We start from the raw sequence: 24,420 nt of genomic DNA, 5'->3' as shown, positions 1-24,420 counted from the left end.
ATAATTTCAAAGAGCTTCCATTATCCATTAGATCATTAATATATATCATTAATAGCATTAACAGTAACAGCTCTCCATAAGCAATAGCTCCCTTGAACCATGTCAAGGTGGAGTGACCTGTATGCCGGTATACAGAAAGCTATACCATGGGTGCAACCACATCGGAAAGATGTCTGTGGAGAGGCCACACAAACATGTGGTTTTGGAAGAGGGGAAGGGAGCAGCAGTCTTTTTCAGGGGAAACCGTTTACATCTACATCTACAAGCCACCCCATGGTGCATGTCTGAGGGTAGCTTGTACCACTACTAGTCATTTCTTCTCCTGTTCCAATAACTATCTAAATGCCTCCATATAAGCCTTAGTTTCTCTTATCTTTGTGGTACTTATGCAAAAATGAATGTTTGATGCAGCAGAATAGTTCTGCAGTCATCTTCAAATGCTGATTCTATAAATTTTCTCAACAGAGTTTCATGAAAATGTTGTCTTCCCTCCAGGATTTGAGTCCATGAAGTATCTGCTTAATGCTCGTAGTATGCTGATCGAACCAACCAGTAACAAATCTACAGCGCACCTCTGAATTGCTTCAGTGTCTTTCTGTAATCCAACCTGGTGACTATCTCCACTTCCCTAAAATCATCTCAATAAAATGAAGTCAACTATTTGGCTTCCCTACTACTGTCCTTATGTACACATTCCATCTCATGACATTTTGTAACATTAAACACACACATTTAATCAATGTGGCTGTGTCAAGCAACACACTACAGATGCTTTATTTGAACATTATGGGACTGCGTTTCCTACTCATCTGCATTAACTTACATTTTTGTACATTTAGAGCAAACTGCCATTTATTACACCAACTACCAATTTTGTCTAAGTCATCTTGTATCTCAACAACAACATTTTCCATTATCCATTAGATCATTAACATACACCATTAACAGTAACAGCCCCTCACGGACAATAGCCCCCTTCAACCATGCCAAGGAGGGGTTGCTCTATATACATAGCCATACAGTAGGTACAACCATGTACGAAGGGTGCTTGTGACTGATTTGTCTTTGTAACATTAGCCAACATGGCCTTGCTGTGCTGGTATTGTGAATGCCTGAAAGCAAAAGAATTTTTTATCCCTGAGGGCCTTCCACTTTACTGTATCATTACATGGTGATGGCATTGTTTTGGGTAAAACATCCTGGAAGTAAAATAGTTCCCCCTCCCCCAATTTAGACAAATGGCCAGGTATACTAAGGAAGATAGCATTTTAAGGAAAAACAAACAGTCATTCTATGTGTTGCAATGTGGAATGTTAGAACCCTTAATTGGATAGGCAGATTCGAGACTTTAACTATGAGACTGCAAAAATGTAGTAAATTAAAAGATATGGGACCTGGCTAAATTGAAGGAGGTGATGGTTGTCAAGAGTTTCAGAGGGAGCATTAACAACAACTGGCTGAAACAAAGAAAACAAACACAATAGATGGTGAATAGGTAGCTTTAAAGGATCAAATAGTGTAGGCAGCAAAGGATCAAATAGCGAAAAGAACAAGGCCTTGTGTTCATCTGTAGATAATATAAGAAACACAGCATTTAATTGACAAAAGGAAAAAGTACAAGACTGCAGCAAATGAAGTAGGTGAAAGGGAATACAGACTGACAGAATCTGCAAAATAGGTTAGCAGGAATAGTTAAAAAGACATAACCAAGGCTGTAGAAGCAAGAATAACTATGGGAAAGATAGATGACATCTATAGGAAAATTAAAGAGACACTGTAGAAAAGTGAAGCAGTTGTATGAATATCAAGTTCTCAGATAACAAGCAAGTATGATGTACAGAAGGAAAAGTTGAAAAGTGAAAGGAATATATAGAAAGATTACGCAATAAAAATGAAGTTGAAAACAATATTACAGGAACAGAAAAAAAGAAAGTAAATGAAGATAAGGTGGAAAACATGAAACTTACAAGAAGAATTTGAGAGACCAATAAAAGACCTAAACTGAAGCAAGACCCCTTGAGTAAATGACACAGCTGCAGAAATATTGAGATCCTTGGAAGAGACGGCCATGACAAAATTATTCCACGTATGGTACAAAATTTATGGGACAGGAAAAGTACCATCAGACTTCAAGAAGAATGTAATAGTGCCATTTTCGAAGAGTACAAGCACTGACAAGTGTGAATTCTACTGAAGTTTAACAAGTCATGGTAACAAAATATTGACACAAATTATTTACAGAAGAACAGAAAAAGACTGGTAGAAGCAAAACTTGAGGAAGATCAGTATGGGTTCTGGCGAAACACATGAACTTGCAAAGCAATATTGACCCAATCCTATGATTGATCTCAGAAGATAGGTTGAAAAAAGACAAAACTAAATTCATAGCATTTGTAGATTTAGAAAAAAGATTTTGACAGTGTTGTCTAGGTTACATTCTTTAAAATTCTGAAAGAAGCAGGAACAAAATTGATAGAGTGAAAAGTTATCTACAACTTGTACAGTAGCCTGACTGCAGTTACAAGAGTCAAAGGACATGAAAGGAAGGCAGAGTGAGTAGTCTATTCCCAATGTTATTCAATTTGTACATTGATCAAGCAGCAAAGGAAAGCAGGTAGATATTTGGTAAGGGAATTTAAAATTCAGGGAGAAAAAAGAAAAACTTTTAGGTTTGCCAATGGCACTGAAATTCTGTCAGAAACAGCAAATGTGGACTTGGAAGAGCAGTTGAATGGGATGGAAAGTATTTTGAAAAGAGTTTATGAGATAAACACCAACAAAAGTAAAACAGTGTAATGGAGTGAAATTGAAGTAAATCAGGCAAAGCAGTGGGACTTAGGGAATAAGACACTAAAGGCAGATGAGTTTCTTATTTTTGCAACGCAATAACTGAATATGGCTGAAGTAGGGAGGGTGTAAAATGCTGACTGGCACTCTCAAAAAAAGTTTGTGGGTTTTCTAGCTGCAGCGACTAACTGTACACAGAAAACTCCAACTTATTATGATCAGGAACTTTTATTATCGCTCGTATAATTACACCAGACACAGGAAAAACATTATAGACCATAACAACTCAAACATTTCCGCTAGAGTCAATAGTGCACCCCTTCCAAAGAATCCCGAGTCCAAAGATAATTTACTCTGCACCAGGCAGGCAGCAATTGCTGACAGACGATGGTCACCACAAGCTGTTATGGAAAAGAGGAATTTGTTAACATTTAATATAAATTTAAATGTGAGGAAGTCTTTTCCAGTGGTTTTTGTCTGAAGTGTAGCCTTGTATGGAAGTAATATTTGTATGATAGCAATTCAGACAAGAAGAAGACAGATGCTTTTGAAATATGGTGCTATAAAAAATGCTGAAAATTAGAGGGGTAGATTGAATACCCAAAGAGGCCCTGAAACAGTTTGAGGAAAAAAAATTATGACATAATTGAACTATAAGAAAGGATCAGTTGATAGGCCACATCCTGAGGCTTCACAGAATAGCCTAATTGGTAATGAAGGGGTTGGAGCAGGGGGTTGGGGAGTAAAATTGTAGTTTGAGACTAAGGGCTGAATATAGTAAGCAGGTTCAAATGAATGTAGGTTGTTAGCAGTAGTTATTCAGAAATGAAAGGGGCCTGCACAGTATAGACCATCACGGAGAGTGGCATCAAACCAGTCTTCAGACTGAAGGTCACAACAATAACAGCAGCCATGGTACTCCTTGAAATCTGCCCACTTTGTTCCATTAATAGTGAAGTGGTGAGTCTTTCTGCAAGGCAGTCCTGAATCCAATAACAATGCCATCCAATACTTGCATTTTGTTCACTAAACAACTGTGTGGAACTTTGTTGGAATGCCTTCCTGAAGTCAAAGAACATGATATCAGCATGAGCTCCATCATCTACAGTGCTGTGGCTCTCATTAATGTGCAGAGTGAGCTGAGTTTTCACAAGATATCTGTTTGTGGAATCCATCTTGATTTTTACAGGGAAAATTTTTGCTCTCCATAAACGTTTTAATGGGTGAACATAAAGCATATTCCACAATTCTAAAACAGATTGACATCAGCAAAATTAGCCTATGATTATATGCCTCTGTCACATAACTCACCTTGAAAACGAGTGTAGCCAGCACTTTTTCAATTTGTTAACTATTATTTGTTGCTCCAAAGATCTAAGTAAACCAGTGGTCAAAGGCGAGCAAGTTCTTTCACATAATTTTTGTAGAATTTCTCACATACATTCTGCAGTCTACTTTCCCTTCCACTATTTAGCAGTTTTAATGGTCTTCTAATTAACAATTACCTATCTCAATATCTTCCATTTCAGCATCTGTGTGATGATTCAAAGCAGGAATCATAACAATCTTCCATGGTGAAACAATCTCAGGAGACCAAATTCAGTACTTCAACCATCTTTCTGCATTCTTCAGTTCTGATACCAGTACAGATCAGTACAGATACTGAGAGCAAATGGATAGATGACTTCAGACTACTTCCTAACTTTACACAAGACTTAAATTTCTTGGGCCTCTTTCTTGCATTCGAATTTGTTGAACACTTTGAAAGGGTTCAGAAATTTTGAGACTACAGAAACTTTAAAATATGTGCGAACATTACTACGATAAAATTTCTGCCTCATCAAAATCAGATATGAATGAGTAAACATTATCGAGCTACGGCACTGCTCTTGTATTGTTTACTGTCGTTTTGTAAACTCATGTTTTAGTTGTGTATTGAATATGACATTTTTCTCAGTTTGGTTTTGTGCGTATTCTGTTTACTCACTGGGCTACAGGGAGCACTGGGGCAGAGCAGCTGATGTTATCATGTCATGGCAAGTGCAGTTTACTGAAGAAAGTTGAGCATGAAATAGAACTGGGATCATTTGATAGTAATCCAAGTGTCTCAAACAAATATATTTGAAGAAATATCCAAGCACATTATAGAAGAGCTGGAGCTTGTAATTAGTAGTACACACTAGCGTAACATAAATCAACATCACTATGAGGCAACACAGTTTGCATTATGAACAAGCAAGCACAAGTTGACAACAAGCAACACAGTTGCAGTTTAACGACTTGCTATGAGGCAATACCAACACGCAATGATGACAGCTAAGAGAACTATGGCCAACACATTACAGTAGTAGTTCAACCCACATGTAGCAGTGAATGCTGTGAGAACTACAATTGATACGACACAGTGAGCTGCCGCTAGAATACACACATTGACAAGAGCTACTGCTGATGACACGACTACACAGCAAACACTTGCCAATAGCAGTACTACCTGCTGGGTGCAAACAAAATTTAATTTACAAAGTGAAGTGTTGTGACGATGTGGTAACAGAACTATTGACCTTTGTGCACGAGACAGAAATTTTAAGGCAGTTATTATAATGAAGTCATTTGCAGTTACTTATCATCAAGACAAATTCTACTCTGAACGGATCAAACAAAAATACATGGAGAAATAACCAAGCCCATTACAGAAGAGTCAGTGCTATGTCATGAATAATACAAACTGGAGTAACAACAATGTGCACATATTTCAGTATATTTATTTATTTTTCACTATTTTAATGAAGAATTTAATAGCCTGCAAAAATAGCTTTGACAGTATGTCAATGGAAGAATTTTTTCAGACAGTATTAAATTCCTTTGCCAACACTAATAATAGATTTGTTCGAATAAAACACAACTTTGGTGTTATGAGTAAAAACCTTTCACAAATTGAAACTATGTTAGGTACTTGGAACCCAGTATGGTCAAGTAGACATGTCAGTAAGCATTTTTTGGATCATTGTCCGTGGAAAAGCAATGATCTATGAAACTATAATAAAATTATTTCAATAAAAACAGTCTTGCTCACATGTAAGCTACTAATTTAATTTCCTGACCAGTTTCGATATTTTATAGGATCATCATCAGCATTCTTTACACCTTTCTAGAACAGCCTGATCCAGGTCACAATCTCCTGCTGTCACCAAGAAGTAAATGTGGCCTGATGATAACCCTATAAGACATCAAAGCTGATCATCAAACAAAATAAACATCTTAAATGTGATCAAGACTGTTTTTATTGAAATAATGGCAATAAGTATTTTCACCTCTCAACTAAATGGTTAGATGCACAGGTCAGAGAAACAATTATATACAGAATGAAATGATAATTAAATCAAGACAGGTGTTGATGTACATCAACAAGGACAGTAGAAAATGTGTGCCCCAACCAGGACTCGAACCCAGGATCTCCTGCTTACATGGCAGATGCTCTATCCATCTGAGCCATGAAGGGCACAGAGGATAGTGTGATTGCAGGGATTCATCCCTTGAATGCTCCCCATGAGACAAACATTCCCAACTTAATGTCCACACACTACATTTGAAGTGCCCCTGCCCATTACACTCATAATTCGCATTAGACAATCTAACCTCACAAAAGTTTAGGCAATGTGTGTGCATCCCCACAGAAGAAGGTCAATGATTGGTTAGCCTTAACTATAGGAAGATGGTATCTGTTCTTTCGGAGATGTCCAAAAGACCAGATACCATTTTTATATAATTACATGTAGGTCTTAGTCACATGTAAGAAATGGATAAACATATTGAAATAGTAGTAGTGGAACATGTACACATTGTTAAATCCGAACAGGGTAAATGAAAAACAAGAACTGAAGCTTTAAAGAAATAGTCATTACAAAACAAGAATATTTTACAAAAGTGTATGAATAAAAAGAAAATATAAAAATGCAGTAAATGAAGCAGGCGAAAAGGAATACAGACGTCTCAAAAATGAGATTGACAGGAAGTGCAAAATGGCTAAGCAGGGATGGCTAGAGGACAAATGTAAGGATGTAGAGGCTTATCTCACTGGAGCTAAGATAGATACTGCCTACAGGAAAATTAAAGAGACCTTTGGAGATAAGAGAACCACTTGTATGAACATCAAGAGCTCAGATGGAAACCCAGTTCTAAGCAAAGAAGGGAAAGCAGAAAGGTGGAAGGAGTATATAGAGGGTCTATACAAGGGCGATGTACTTGAGGACAATATTATGGAAATGGAAGAGGGAGATGAAATGGGAGATACGATACTGTGTGAAGAGTTTGACAAAGCACTGAAAGACCTGAGTTGAAACAAGGCCCCCGAAGTAGATAACATTCCATTGGAACTACTGAAGGCCTTGGGAGAGCCAGTCCTGACAAAACTCTACCATCTGGCGAGCAAGATGTATGAGACAGGCGAAATACCCTCAGACTTCAAGAAGAATATAACAATTCCAATCCCAAAGAAAGCAGGTGTTGACAGATGTGAAAATTAGCAAACAATCAGTTTAATAAGTCACAGCTGCAAAATTCTAACGTGAATTATTTACAGATGAATGGAAAAAGTGGTAGAAGCCGATGTGGGGGAAGATCAGTTTGGATTCCGTAGAAATATTGGAACACGTGAGTCAATACTGACCCTACAACTAGATTAAGGAAAGGCAAACCTACGTTTCTAGCATTTGTAGACTTAGAGAAAGCTTTTGACAATGTTGACTGGAATATTCTCTTTGAAATTCTGAAGGTGGCAGGGGTAAAATACAGGGAGTGAAAAGCTATTTATAATTTGTACAGAAACCAGATGGCAGTTATAAGAGTAGAGGGACATGAAAGGGAAGCAGTGGTTGGGAAGGGAGTGAGACAGGGTTGTAGTCTCTCCCCGATGTTATTCAATCTGTATATTGAGCAAGCAGTGAAGGAAACAAAAGAAAAATTCGGAGTAGGTATTAAAATCCATGGAGAAGAAATAGAAACTTTGAGGTTCACCGATGACATCGTAATTCTGTCAGAGACAGCAAAGGACTTGGAAGAGCAGTTGAACAGAACTGATAGTGTCTTGAAAGGAGCATATAAGATGAACATCAACAAAAGCAAAACGACGATAATGGAATGTACTCGAATTAAATCTGGCGATGCTGAGGGAATTAGATTAGGAAAAATGGCTCTGAGCACTATGGGACTCAACTGCTGTGGTCATTAGTCCCCTAGAACTTTGAACTACTTAAACCTAACGACATCACACACATCCATGCCCAAGGCAGGATTCGAACCTGCGACCGTAGCAGTCGCACGACTCCGGACTGCATGCCTAGAACCGCGAGACCACCGAGGCCGGCTTAGATTAGGAAATGAGACATTTAAAGTAGCAAAGGAGTTCTGCTATTTGGGGAGCAAAATAACTGATGATGGTCGAAGTAGAGAGGATATAAAATGTAGACTGGCACTGGCAAGGAAAGCGTTTCTGAAGAAGAGAAATTTGTTAACATCGAGTATAGATTTAAGTGTCAGGAAGTCATTTCTGAAAGTATTTGTATGGAGTGTAGCCATGTATGGAAGTGAAACATGGATGATAAATAGTTTGGATAAGAAGAGAATAGAAGCTTTCGAAATGTGGTGCTACGGAAGAATGCTGAAGATTAGATGGGTAGATCACATAACTAATGAGGAGGTATTGAATAGGATTAGGGTGAAGAGAAGTTCGTGGCACAACTTCACCAGAAGAAGGGATCGGTTGGTAGGACATATTCTGAGGCATCAAGGGATCACCAATTTAGTATTGGAGGGTAGCATTGAGGGAAAAAATCTTAGAGGGAGACCAAGAGATGACTACACTAAGCAGATTCAGAAGGATGTAGGTTGCAGTAGGTACTGGGAGATGAAGAAGCTCGCACAGGATAGAGTAGCATGGAGAGCTGCATCAAACCAGTCTCAGGACTGAAGACCGCAACAACAACAACATGAATAAAAATACAGATGTTCTTTTGGTAATTATTACCAAAATGGAACCATGATTAGAGAAAGTAGAGTCTGAGAGAGGACTACAAAGTAATAAGTCAAAGAACTCATTTGAAGATAAATCATCATCATCAATCAACACAATACCCTTAGATGCAGAGTCCATATTACATAGTAATAAAACTCATAAGTGAACTCTAAAAGAAGCCACACTTACTAATAATTTACACATAGAATATGCCAAAAATGAAATTAAAAACAAGAACTTGTACACCTATTAGATGGAAACAGAATGCAACCTACTAGCAGTGACAATTTTGCTACCACAATAAACAAAGGATCAGCCACAAATTTCCCAAATTCATACACCCAGTATTATCTCTAAAGTCATTCAAAGGCATGTTACGTGACACATGCACAATTATGATAAAATAAGATTTGTGTTAAGTCATATGCATGGTGACACAGCTCATTGGGGAATGTTACAGCTACAGGGTTTCACAACACATCACAATTTTGAGATAATGTTTAAGTCCAGATATTGGAGTGAGATTGCTCTAAAGAAGTTTCAATTGCAATTATTTGGTTCAAACCATACAAACATGGTAATTGGAAAGGATACAGAGAATTTGTAGAATGACATCTAACTAAAGCAACATATTTAAATAACCCAATTAGGGAGGAACATTTAGTAGAGATATTCATTAGTAGATTATCTTGGAGGGTCAAGGATAAGCTTGTAGGAAATGACTGGGCAAAACTGTCATTGTTATTACAGTACTTATAGCAAATAGATATAGTAGAACAGTTATCTTTCAGGTGGCAAAATAACAATGTCACTAAATGAAATAGGAATTCTAACAACCAACAAACTGACAGAGGAATGAAAAGTAGGAATGAATACTTCAATTAAGGACATGATGGAGGAATACCATACGTAAGAGACAACCCAGATAACACACTTTACAATAGAGGTAATTACAGAGAGGAAAACCCTTAGGTTTCTGGGGAGGGGTTCAGTCTCCAGAAGCATATATAGATGAGCCACAAATAAGCATTAGTATATTCAGTAGATTTAATGAAAATAAGAAGCAGTTCTCAACAGAGGAGAAAGAATATATACTGAAAGAGTAGTTCATGGTTAACTAAACAATATATCAGCTCCCATTATTTTAGACTAAGGGAGTGAGATTTTTGTTACTGATGCAGGACTTTTGGTAATGATGAATTACTACACACTCTGTTTCAATTACCAGCTTCATTTGGGCCTTTGCTCCACTGTGACGATGCTCCTGGCGCCCCTGACTCCCCTCTTGAGGTACAGCAGTGCTCCACCAGTGCTCCATCTAGCCGGCCAGTTTTTGTGCAGTTATGTGATGAGACCATTAAATTAGTGGGGCTGTACTCAATGCTACAGGAGCATGTACAGAGTTGGAGGGAAAGGACTTATGTGATATGGCACTTTTGCTGGAGCATTATATGCACAAATATTGACTATTACAGTTATTTTGTCCTCCAGATATCCTTTTGTACGATATGGTGTCACTGGTTGCATAATCAGCAGGGGGGCTGTTTGGCAAATCTGACAGTGACAGCTGCCTCAAGAGGTAACGCCAAGCCTTGCTAACAAGGGGAGGCCATGATGTTGGGATCACAGATATACTTCAAACTTTGTATACCTTTAGTAGACCATTAAACAAAATAACGTGGAACTCCTTTGCCATGATTTCTGCAAACACCAGTCACCTGTTGAATGACATCTGTTACATGGAGAGCCAACGAGCAAGCAACTCATCATCCAGGCCAATGGCAGCCAACCACATAGATTGAATGTACTTGGGCCTCTACAGTCAGTTCACAGCAAGTTCACAGTGAGTTCATGGCATGATCAGTCCACAGCTGGAGTCTACACTGAGAAGTCAACAAACTACTGCCTATGACAGTCATTAGTGGTTGGTATCACCACCAGTAAAGTGGACCTACTGGAAGTCACTCAGAAGATGGCTTGGTACATATGGACTTGTTAAGAGGAACTATAAGACATTTATTCTACACCAGGTTGTGGACTTAGTTACTGGACATAACCTGTTCCAGAAAGTGGGCACCTTCACAAATTTGAGATACATTTTCAAAGATCGTGTTTTGTCTTTCCATTACAATAAAAACATGTTGACAATTGTAGATGTTGTTTCTTAACACTATATTATTTTTTGTTAACCCTCTGGCTGTATCAATGATTCAATCTTTATAATTATGCTTAAGTCTACTGAGCTCACTATGTGCAAGCAAGGTGTGATACGTCTGCCAGCCCCAACCACATGGACCAACAGAGCTGAGATTGCTGTGGACTGTCTTGGCCACACTTGTCTCAGCTTGCTGAGGTGTACTACATGCTTTCCAGCTGACTTATTTACAACAACCGTGTGATACTTGGCTATTTACTGGACATTGATTCAGACTCTTCTTATTACTGGTCATTGACTTTTGACTTGCACATGGAGATGTCTAGTCTCCTAATGCAGTGGGGTTCCTGTAATCCATTCAACCTCATGTTGTGTCAACCATGATGCATCGACGTCATGTGCATGCACCTTGAGAGCAGTTTTATTGGATTGTTTTTCATCCCAACAGAGCTATAGTGTTCCTCAGCATTAATGTTAGAGTTATTCAATAAATCTCCAGAGTACTTTAATCGCCAAGAGGCCACCTCTAAAAATCTTTGTTTCTGTTTGATTCAAAAAGATTCAGGATCTATTACTTCCTGTAATGCATTAGGCTGGTGCATAAGTTTGCAGAGTTTTGGTTTTGCATGTTGCTATTCTGGGTGCTATGGTTTATTTATTGTCTGTCATTTTTTATTTGTAGTTCACTGTTGCTATCTGAGTTGACATATTGTCATTTTCTCATTTGGAGATCATGAGTAGAGCTGTGGTCACTAGAAAATGGAGTGTCAAGTGGAGAAAGTGGAACATTTCCAACTTCTTCTTCTGTTTAAGTTAAATGGAGGAGTGACAGCTACAGATACAGCAAGAAACCGTTGTGCTATGTATGGGGATAATGCTACTGGACACAACACAGCAAGCAAATAGTTTTCTGGTTTTAGAGATGATCATTTTGACATTAATGACTCTCCACATTCATGAAGACCTTTGGGGTTCTATAATCATCAAACAGTCCAGGGGTGTACTTCCAATTCATAGTGTCCAACGGGCACAATATTTCGGCAATCAAATATGATATCATCAGGCGCACTGATGAACTGAACTCCTGAGGACACGCAGCCGACTAATATCCTCTGCCCACACAAGCTGCTCTGCCTGTCGTGGTCGGTGGCCACAGCCCTATGTCAGCGGTCATAGAGACACTAGCATTGGCATCTATTATGGCATTGATGTAAGTTCTCTGTGCGCCCCCAGATCATTTTGTTTACTTCTTAATTAAATCCAGTTCTTTTCCCAAGACTTGCTAACAAGAGGAGGCCATGATGTTGGGATCACAGATATACTTCAAACTTTGTATACCTTTAGTAGACCATTGAACAAAATAATGTGGAAGTAGTAAGGTGCACTACTATGGCAATTCCGAGAAAACTGCAAGAGAAGTTTTTGGCATTTATTATGTAACTAATGTATCCACGTATAGGTGCTGCATGCTAGATTTCATGGCGGTCACATGGTTAGCGTTCGAACTCTGTAAGATGAACATATATGAGGCAGTGGTTCAAATCCTGCTCAAACTTTCATTTTTGTAGTGCAAGTGTAATTTATGATATTATTCAAAAAATTTGCACCTACAATATTCATTCTCACTACATTAGCCATTAGCAATTTCTCACCAGTATGCAGGATAACTGCCAAATAGAGCCTACATCTATGTCTGCAGCTTGAAGCATCGAGGTGCAAAGTAGTTCCGGGTACCTTACTAGATTGCAAGTGCAAAGGTTTTTGCAAATCACAACAGGCATACATTCTCAGGAAAACTCTTAGTGTTTCTTCATTTGCTTGTCAATAGTTATAAATATGTGTGTTAAATTCAACTAAAACTAGTAAGTAGTCAAATAATGAAATTCATTAAAAATTTGCGCAAATACAAGCGGTTTTTTAAATTATATTACCTCTCAAATCTCATATAAATTAAATGATATGATCAATGATGAAAAAAGTAGATTAAAAAATTAAGTTGAGCGATCCACTAACCATACATGTTCATCTATCAACACTTGAATGCTAACCACTTGAAAACCATGAACTCTAAACATGCGGCACCCATACCTGTGCACAGTTTCATCAGTTACATAACAGACGCTTAAAACTTCAATTGCAATTTTCTTGGATCTGCCAGAGAAGTGAACCTACTTGCATATTAAGTTGTTTTAGTGGTCTATTGAAGGTTTAAAAAAGTTTGAGGTAAATCTGTGATCCCAATGTCGTGGCCTCCCCTTGTAAGATTACAGTTGCAGGCTTGGTTGATGATATTGTCCCTGGTATGAATTTCTATGGCCTCCCTAATAACACTGTCCTAGAATTTGAAAGTCTGTGCCAAGATTCTGGTACAGTCGTACTCCATCGCATGATTCTCGACCGCTGACTTGTTGCGATAAATCAGTCGAGTGTGCCTTTGGTGTACTTGGTAATGATCTTTGATGGTGTGCATTGTCTGTCAAACATATCTCCTCCCAAACTGACGTGGAATCTGGTATATGCTGACCTTCCACAATTTGAGATCATCTTTGACACTTCCCAATAATGCTTGTGTTTTATTTGGTGGGCAAAAGACAGTTTATACTTGGTGCTTCTTCTACGAGGGCTATCCACAAAGTACATTACGTTTTGAAATTAAAAATAAATAAAGTATTGGAATTTTTTTATTATATACAGATCAAAGCCACTCTTAAATACTACTTTTCTACATAGTTGCCATTTAAATTAAGGCACTTATCATAGCGATGGACGAGCTTGGAAATTCCTTCGTCATAAAATTCGGCCGCCTGTGCCTTCAACCACGTGGTTACCTCTTCTTGAAGCTGTGTGTCGTCATCAAAACGCTGCATAGCCAACCACTTCTTCATTGCTGGGAATAAGTGGAAGTCGCTCGGTGCCAGGTTGGGACTGTACGGCAGATGAGGAAACAACTGCCACTTAAAAGATTCGAGAACTTCACGAGTGGCATTTACTGTGTGGGCCCGGGCGTTGTCGTGAATCACCTTACGAGAAAGATGGCGACTCATTACTCGATCGCCTCATTACTGGTGATGAAACATGGGTTAAGCATGTGAACTGCGAGACAAAATTGCAGTCAATGCAGCGGGGGCACACAAATTCCCCCCAAAAACCCAAGAAATGCATGCAGACAATGTCGGCAAGGTAGGTGACGGCAACTGTCTTTTGGGACAGAAAAGGTGTGATTTTTGTGGATTTCCTGGAAAGAGGCACTACAATAAACTCTCAAAGGTATTGCCAAACTCTGCACAACCACAGAAGAGCAATACAAAACAAGCTGCAGGGGAAAGTTGGGCTCAAAGATCTTGCTGATTCACGACAACGCCCGGGCCCACATGGCAAATGCCACTCATGAAGTTCTCAAATCTTTTAAGTGGGATTTGTTTCCTCATCCGCCATACAGTCCCGACCTGACACCGAGCGACTTCCACTTATTCCCAGCAATGAAGATGTGGTTGGCTATGCAGCGTTTTGATGATGATGCACAGCTTCAAGAAGAGGTAACCACGTGGTTGAAGGTGCAGGCGGCCGAATTTTACGACGAAGGAATTTCCAAGCTCGTCTATCGCTACGATAAGTGCCTTAATTTAAATGGCAACTATGTAGAAAAGTAGTATTCAAGTGTGGCTTTCATCTGTATATAATAAAAAAAAATTCCAATACTTTATTTATTTTTAATTCCAAAATGTAATGTACTTTGTGGATAGCCCTCGTATATGTGTCTGATTTTTCCTGATAGTTTGCTAGTGGACAGTATAAAGGCAGTGGCTGCCTCTTCCTCCATGGCTTCTTCCATCTCCACAGATTGTACTGTTTTGGTGTGGCAGAGAACATGCCTAAACTACCATTCTGCCCCTGGGGGCAGTGTCTCTGCATCTGAAATTGTATGCATCCTGTGTACTATTGTTTCTAGTGACCAATTTCTCTGTGAAGGGTGGTGACCTTCTCTGCATGCAAATACAGGTCAGTGTGTGTTTTCTTCCGATACACAATGTAGCCCAGGGCACCATCAGCTCTTCTCTTGACCATGATGTCCAGGAATCGTAATCTTCCTTCTGCTTCAGTCTCCATAGTGAATTTGATGTTTGGATGGAGTTCAAATACATAAGGGCGTTAAGGAGTTTGTCCATTCCATGAGGCCAGATGACAAATGTGTCATCCACATAACACAAAAAACGTGTGGTTTTCCATTTGGATGACAGCAGGGCTTCCTTCTCGAAGCACTCCATAGACAAATTCGTGGCCACAGGCAAGAATGGGCTCCCCATTGCACCTCCTCCCATTTGTTCATAGCATTCTCCATTAAACAGAAAATATGCGGAGGTCAGGATGTACCTGAAAAGATCAGTGGTCTTCTTATCACATTTCTAACCAATAGGCTCTAGTGACTCCCATAAGGGTACCATGGTAAATAAAATGACATCAGAACTCACCAGGATATCTGAATCTTTCATCCTCAAGTTGTTGAAGCATTTTACAAAATCCACAGAATTGCGGACACAATGAGTGCATTTACCAACATAAGGGCTTAGTATTTCTGTCAGATATTTTGTCAGCAAATATGTAGGTGCCCTAATGTTGCTGACAATGGGGTGTATGGGCCCCATCTTTATGAACTTTAGGCAGTCAATAAAGTCTTGGCAATACAGGTTCTTATGGAAACAGTTTCTTGGCAACACCCTCTCGTAATTCTGCTTCTTAAGAAGAGCCCAAGCCTCATTCTCCTCCTCCTTTGTGGAGTCAGCATTGATCTTCCTGTAGGAGTCATCGTCCAGCAGGCTCTGCATTTTCTTAACGTAGTCCTTGTGGGAAAGAACAATAGTAGTATTGCCTTTGTCAGCAGATAGGACAACAATCTCAGGTCACTTCTCAGGTCCCAGATCACCCCCCCCCCCTCCTCTCTCTCTCTCTCTCTCTCTCTCTCTCTGCTGGTAATGTCTGACTTTGTAGGCTTAGTTCTCATCAGAGCATCGCAGGTTTCACGATGTACTTCTTCTGCTGCTTCATGCAGTAGTTGTGCCACAATTTATTTGACTGCACTGACAATGTCTGCAACCGAAGTGTACTTAAGGGTGGGAGCAAATTTAAATCCCTTCTCCATAACTGAAACCACATCGTCACTCAGTTCCAAGTCAGTCATACTGATGATCATCTTGCATGTTTGTCCAGAGAGATGTGAGAATTTTGATATTTGATGTCCTGTGGCCTTTCTATGGTTGGAATCATCTGCCATCTAGGTAACACCATCATTCCATTCCCAAGTCCAGGAGTTAAAATGATTGGCCAGTTGGGTGTAGTCTAAACAATTCCTGGGAACTGTATTCAAGGCTTCAGTGGGTAAACAATCTGTCTACCTGAGTGAACAGAGAACTTGCATCAACGCCGTCATAGACACTGATGCTAGTGTCTACGCAACCAACAACGTATGGCCACAGGTGCAAACCACGGACAGAGCGGCTTGTGGGGGCAGTGGATATTAGTCAGCCATGTGCCCTCAGAGCTCATTTCTTCAGTGTACCTGACATTGATGACGTTTGACTGCCAAAACATTGTACCCGTTAGACATTACGAACTGACAGTATACTGGCAGACTATTTGATCAACAAATACACTGCGAGACACTGAAGAATCACATAATATACCTTTATGGGGAAGAGATGTATCAAAGCACAAAGAAATTTGACAAGCTGCACCACCAAAGATGTCGTTTGCTGAGTGCTCTTGCCTTTCTGAGTGCTCTTGCCTTTCTGAAGAGATGTATTACTGAGTTGTGTTGTGCTGAACTTTGCAAAGGTCTCGCATCACATCAATTCTGCAGCAGCCAGGAGAATTAAGTCGTGGGCTGCTAGCCTTGCTTTGGTATGTTAGACAGTGCACTTTACCCACCGAAGCACTGAATTCAATCCCCAAGAATTATATAGACTATGTTTACAACTGACCAATGACTTTAATTTCTGGACCTGCAATTGTATTGATGGTGTTGCTTGGGTGGCAGCCTATTCTCCCCATAGAAAGGCCACAGGGTGTGTCAAATATCAAAATTCTCAGTCTCTCTGACAAATCATCAGTGGAGGCCCCGTGCAAGACAGTCATCAATCTGACTGACGTGGAGCTGAATGATGATGCAGTTTCAGTTCTGGAGAAGGAACTTAACTTTGCTCCCACCTCTAAGTAAACACCAGTTGCAGACATGGTTAGTTGAACAATTTGTAGCATTACTACTGCCTGAAGCAGTGGAAGAAGTACGTCATGAAACATGCCATGCTCTGATAAGAACCAAGCCAATAAAGTCAAACATTACCAGCAGAGAGAGAGGGCGATTCAGGACCAGAGAGAGTACCCTGAGGTCGTCATCTTAACTGCTGACAAAGGCAATGTTACTGTTGTTCTTTCCCACAAAGACTACATTAAGAAGATGCAGAGCCTGCTGGATGATGACTCCTACAGGAAGACCAATGCTGACTCCACAAAGAAGGCAGAGAAAAAAACTAGGGCTCTTCTTAGAATGCTGATTTACCAGATGGTGAAACTGTTATGCAAGGACCTATACCACCAAAACTTATGGACTGCCTAAAGTTCACAGAGATGGGGTGCCATTATGTTCCATTCTCAGCAGCATTATTAGGGCACCTAACATTTGCTGACAAAATGCCTGAAATACTAAGCCGTTATGTGGGTAAATGCACTCATCATACCCACAATGTTGTGGATTTTGTAAAACATCTCGACAATCTCAGTGTGAAAGACTCAGATATCCGGGTGAGTTTTGATATCATTTCATTACTCACCAGGGTACCTCTACAAGTCACTAGAGCTCATTGGTCAGAAGTTTGATGAGAAAACCACTGACCTTTATAGCCATGTCCTGACTTCCACCATTTTCTGTTTAATGGAGAATACTATGAACACATGAAAGGAGTCGCAAAGTACAGTCCACTATCACCTGTAGTCATGAATCTGTATATGGAGTAAGTTGAAGAGGAAGCCCTGGTGCCAACCAAGTGGAAACCCACATGTTTTTTCTGTTATGTGGATGACATATTTGTCATCTGGCTCCATGGAATGGACGAAATCCTCAACTCCCTTACACATTTGAACTCCATGCATCCCAATATCAAATTCACTTTTGAGTCTGAAGTGGAAGGAAAATTACCGTTCCTGGATGTCATGGTCAGGAGAAGAGCTGATGGCACCCTGGGCCACAGTGTGTATTGGAAGAAAACAGACACTGACCTGTATTTGCATGCAGAGAGCTGCCACCACCCTTCACAGAGAAATGGGGTACTTAAGACACTAGTACACAGGGCGTGCACCCCTTAGATGCAGAGTGTCTTCCCCAGGTGCTAGAATATCTCAGAACTGTATACCAAAAAAATGAGTACCCAGAATGGCAGATTAGACATGCTCTCCACCCAACACAACAGTTCACTCTGTGGAAATAGAAGAAGCCATGTAGGAAGATGCAGCCACTGTCTTTATAAGGCACACTGACATATTATTGGAAAAAATCAGAGGCATATTGAAGAAGCATTGAGTGATTTATCCCAGTAAGTCAGCGGTTGCAGAACACTGTTTGTCCGAGAATCATCCCATAGAGTACAAATGTACCAGGATCTTGGCACAGACTTCCAAGTAATGGGACAGAGTCATTAGAGAGGCCATAGAAGTTCGTACCAAGACCAATCTCACCATCAAGATTGTGGCCCTAATCTTAACAAGGCCTGGGAACCAGCACTGAGTTTAATTAAGAAGACTCAGCAAACAAAACGATCCGGTGACCGAGACAGAGAACTTAACATCAACAATACCACAGATGCTGATGCTAGTGTCTCCGTGACCACTGTCATGTGGCCACAGGTGTATACAGAACAGCTCATGGAGGCAGGGGATTAGTCGGCCGTGCACCCTCAGGAACTCAGTTCGTCAGTGGACTTCTTGACAATGGCAACATGTTTGATGACTGAAATATTGTGACCGTTGGACACTATGAACTGGGAGTACACCTGTGACCTGTTCAATCAACAAATACACCAGAGAAACTGAAGAATCGCTTAATCTACAATGACCCACATCAGTATATTTGAGAACTGGCAAATGTGATGAGTTGTGATCATTCCACCATCATGTGGTATTTGTATGCAGTGGGGGGGTTAAAAAATCAGGAGTATGGCTAATGCATGCTCTAAGCCAAAGTTACCAAAAATCAGCCTGTGGCCATAAGTGTGTTTCTGCTTGCTTGTCATTAATTATCTTGTGAATGGCGCCAACCATCCCTTCCTGCATCATTATTCATGATGAGAAATGGTGTCTGTATGCTAATGTATGGGAAAGAAAGAAATCGTTGAGTCTGAACAAAGCAGCAATCTGTACAAAGACCTGCGCACATCCACAAAAGATAATGTTATACATCTGATGGAACAGCATTGGTGTGATGTATTATGAATTGCTTCCCCAAGGTGTAATGATCACTGCTGACAATTATTGTCAACACTGAGATGTCTTGCAGGCACAATCCAAGAACAATGACCAGGAAGACAGCATGAAGCGATGCTACACCATGATAGCGCCTACCTGCATTCAGCTAGATTTGCACTTTACAGGAGTTGGGATGGTAAGTTACTCTGCATCCATCTTCTTCACTCGATGCTACAACCTTAGACTTTCACCTTTTCTGCTCTCTATTGCAAAACCTTCAAGGAACTTTATTTCTGCATAAAAATGCCCTCTGAACATTGTTCAACAAGTTCTTCACCTCAAAGCCAAGCGATATCCACTGTTTTGTAATCAAAAAGTTAATCCAGTTTTGGCAGACGGTTGAAAACAGTGGAGGAGAATATGTTACTGATGAATAAGTCTCTTATGTGTATCTGTTGTTTTTATGAAATTTATGGAAAAATACTACCAACTTACACACCAATCTGATATTTGAACGTAACTGGTGTTCAGTGAAAACTGTGTTGTTGAAGATGCTGATGTGCAACATTATTATTAATTCCATCAGGGTTACTAGCCACCCAAACTATTTGGTGAGTTGTATATTAGGACTGTTAGTTGCACTAGAAGTGGAAGAGGTACAGTTTCTCACTGTAATGTCTGACGTCTGGTATGAAGGTAAGACTCCATCTATGCAAGAGGGATCCCATCAGTGCTATAACTTGTGTTCCGTACAATCAAAGATCTTGATAAGGTTGCAAAATGTACTGACAAGATAGCTTTTGTTGTTTAGCTTTGCCAGGATTTAAAGTCTGAGATCACATATGGGTTTCTCTGAAAAGAATCTTTTATGGAAGTGAGGTGGAAAGGTAGTTGGCAAGTTATGCTCTGTAAATGAGTCAGTATTCCATTTAAACTACTCACTTAAAAATCTCTAAGATAGTCCCTAACAGTTCAGCACAATATTTCAATTATGTGATAGAAACACCATCAGGGTGTATAGGTGGACGAGGAAACAAAAATTCCTGGATTTTTTCCGGAGTTCCAGGTTAAAAGTACACTTCCTCCTGGGTAAAAATAAACTTTTTCCATGTTAAGGGAGACTATACTTTTCCTCGGAACTGTAAAAGTTATCAGTCTTTTGAATGCTTATGGTTTTATACACCAGCATAGAATTTCCCAGCAATTTAGCAAAAGAAACACGTTTTGGGAAGTTGATTGACATGCAGCAAACATGTACACTGTATTTTTGTATTACGAAAGTATTAATTCGAATTCCACCAAACACCACATGTTACTTTCCGAAGCATTGAAATCAAGTTGCGATGACCTTTTGTAAGCCAGTCATAGCTCACGCCACGTGATCTCGCCAGCCGATAACAGCGGATATTCAGTACATAGGACATATGATGTTGTCAGCCAATAGCAACATCACTGTTAAGTAGCACGAACACACAAATAGGAAAAGTTAATGGTTTAAATTAATATACATAGTGTTGCCACAAGAAAAGAAAAGCTTTCACATATAATGTTGTTACTTTTTGCATGTATTACACTTTAATATACATCACACAAATGTCCCAGTGAAATTTTTAAGAACAACATAAATGTCACATCTTCAGGGCTTGAAATTATTCTAAATCATCGTACTCAAAGAGCTGATTTTTAAATGAGAGTCAAACGCTCGGTTCTCACACACAGTTCATCTTGCATAAAAGGAAATTTACTTTGAAAGTAATGGTTTTCAAACTACCATTCGCAACATTTTCCCTCGACCTGTTAGAAATAGGTTCATTCCAGCAGTTGCCAGAGTGTGCCAGATACCAAGCGTCACCGCACTTGCGCAGCTACGCAGGAAGCCTGTATGTTTGTACGTGTAAAACTTTAAAAGGTCTTACATAATGCCACAAAAGAAATAAGACATTACAGGATACTCCAAGAGCACGGGAATTTCGTGCCCCATACGAAAATGCATAATTCGGCTGGAAGTGCACATTTGTATGTCCAGATTTGGATGTAAATTTTCTTGGAGTACCAGTACTGTATTACCTCATGTTTGGTTCTTTATTATGGCATAATGGCATATGTGCTAGAAGATGAAAACATGCACTTGAAATCCAGCGAACAGTTGAAACTAGACAATAGTGTGGAGTTAAATGCTCTGTTTCAAATAAATTGGCTGGCTCAGGTGCAAAACATTAATTAAAGCTAAATTTCTTTAACAAATCAACAAAAATAATTTCATTGTTCTGCAAGGCGATTAATGCTCGACTGTCACAAAGGGGACATAATATAAAATCTGAAACTAATAATGTATTTTAGCCTTCCACAATTATGTAAATGTAATTTAATTGACTTGATAACTCCCGGCCACAGAAATCCGTGTTGTTTTCATTTAACGCGAGAGCAATAAATGAAAAGGAAATAGCAAACTCACTAAAAGTAAACACGGGTAACATGAGACTACCCATCTCCCCATTACAATTTAATACTGCTCTGTGGATAAGCCCAGGATCCACAATATTTCCGAACCAGGGCAATAGTAGATAGTGGGTCCCCTCCTCCCTCGAGCGATTGAGATAGGGCGCCAAAAATTTTAAAAATCGACTTTTCAAAAATATGTCCATTTTGTAGTGCACATCTTTCTGAAGAGTCTGATATGTAAAACGTAGGTGTTTAAGGAAATTTTTGATCTTAAATGTGCCAAAGTGCAGTGCTACACCTCTTCACACAGCATTATTCTGTCGTACCACATCGTATTTCGCTCTGTGGTACTCAAACGTGTAACATTTTGTAATGGGTGCCATCAATTTGTATTCAGGACAGTGGAAATGTCCTGTGGTGCCTCTCCTGCTCCCAATCAGCTGGTTTGACAAAGTGCAGTTTTTTTTATTTATTTTTTATTTTATTATTATTATTATTTTTTTTTAAATATGTCTGCTTGTGTCTATATGTATGGATGGATATGTGTGTGTGTGTGTGTGTGTGTGTGTGCGAGTATATACCTATCCTTTTTTTCCCCCTAAGGTAAGTCTTTCTGCTCCCAGGATTGGAATGACTCCTTACCCTCTCCCTTAAAACCCACATCCTGTCATCTTTCCTTCTCCTTCCCTCTTTCTTGACAAAGCAACCGCCGCTTGCGAAACCTCAAAATTTTGTGTGTTTGTGTGTTTTTTTATTGTGCCTGTCTACCAGTGCTTTCCTGCTTAGTAAGTCTTGGAATCTTTGTTTTTAATACATACAATAAATAATGGATGGGATTATTTGTAACCGGGAGAACAGGAACTCTGCACAAAATTTGCACTCTTCATTGCCTATTAGCTAATAACTTTATGTTTTGTGTGACATAAAATTAAATATACAATACACAAAACCAGTAAAGACAATAGACCAGAAAGACTACACATTTCTTCAATCTTTAAGTCCTATCATTGCTTTCCTCACTAACTTTAGTACAGCTTTACATAGCATGCTTTCCTTTTGGGAAATAATCCACTAGCTCATTAAAGATCGTTAAAGGTTTTGCTACATGAAAAAACCAAATGCCATTGTCTAATACTGAAAGAGCTTTTATTACTTATAAATAGTACCCAAGACTGGTGTGCATTCTTGATTTGATTACGTGTATTTTGTCACTGTCTGATAGATTACACGCAATAGGTCTGCCTTATATTGCAGCAATTGTTACACACTCTGCCACTGTTTTGGCACAAATGGTCATTTTTATAACACGACAGAATATGATCACGAAGTACCAATATCAAATGCTTAAGTTTCATGTTAGGAAGTAGTTTCACATTTCATTCATACGTTCTAGCTTCTGAAGCATGAAATTGAAAAGTAGTATTACAAATTTTTATATAAATTTGGAATCATCATATTCTTCCATAATCTGTGTGATGTCCCCGTTTCTTATCCTTCCTCATTCTAACAAACAATCTTATCACTAATTGTGTAACTTATTCTCCAGTTAACTTGACTAACCCTACCACAATTACCGGTTTAGTTACCCTGTGTTTGTTCTGCGGTTAGGCGTTATTATGTATTCGTACAAAGTGTTTTCCGTACTACTCCCAGAATAGAACTTTAGCAGCTGTTACCCAGGGACTGTACAACTGGTCCTTACAAGTGAAGCGTTCTCGCAAAAAATTTTCTGCCAAAATTTCATTTTGCGTTTCAAAATTATGTGAATAATCAATAGATCAACGTGTGCTGGATGCTAGGCGCTTTGTGAAACAAGGTCTACCCACCCCCACAACAGAAATTTCTGCCTGGGGCAGATATCCCAGTGTGTACCCGACCCTTACATCAGGCTTGTTGCACTTGCGTGAATCTGATAGCTTGGGCGCGCCAGTAAAATTTTTTCCAGGTAGCATCTATCTGGCTGCTTGCCGCTGTTGCTTATACAGCTAACTGCCACACTTCTGTAGCTAGAAGCAGGAAAAAGTACTACTCACAAGCGACTCAACTGCGCACGTGCTCGATTGCAACTGCAAAAACGAATCTAATGTAAACAATTGTGAGGTCACGCTCATCGGGGCAATTTGTTGCTCTGAAGCATTGCATAGTCTTCCTAAAGCCATTGACACATTTTTCTGTTGGCAGACGTATGCGAGCACTTTGTTTTGTTGCTGTATATAGCACATTTCCTTGGCAACTTGGTTTTATTTTCGTTTTTTTTCTCTCTTTCATGTTTTATTGCTGCAGTATTATTCTGCAGTAGCGAGATACAGTAATATCCTTTGTTAGAGTATTGGTTCTTAGCAGTCAATGTTACAAAAATTTAACTGAAAACTAAAACAGTGAAAAATTCCCGGGTTTTTTCTGGTTTTCTCCCGGATGAAAAAATTCCCGAGTTTTACCCGGATCTCCCAGTTGTCCCAGGTTGTATACACCCTGCACCATCATAATGATAAAAAAAATTGCTAATTGTTAAAGCACCATAACTTTTTGACATAATTTTTATTAACAATAATATTAAAGGGATAGACAGCTACTC

The 24,420-nt window shown here is 39.4% G+C and overlaps 1 protein-coding gene across 2 annotated transcripts in view; it reads right to left on the bottom strand.

Annotated features, from left to right (window-relative positions):
* LOC126334677 (uncharacterized) overlaps positions 1 to 24,420 on the bottom strand; it is a 108,081-nt gene that overhangs the window by 17,355 nt on the left and 66,306 nt on the right. The gene's annotated exons all lie outside the window — the stretch shown is intronic.

The sequence above is a fragment of the Schistocerca gregaria genome, chromosome 2 (assembly GCF_023897955.1).
Source record: "Schistocerca gregaria isolate iqSchGreg1 chromosome 2, iqSchGreg1.2, whole genome shotgun sequence".
NCBI lineage: Eukaryota > Metazoa > Arthropoda > Insecta > Orthoptera > Acrididae > Schistocerca > Schistocerca gregaria.
The sequence above is the reverse complement of the archived record's forward strand: the minus strand, read 5'-3'. Positions and strand labels throughout refer to the sequence as shown.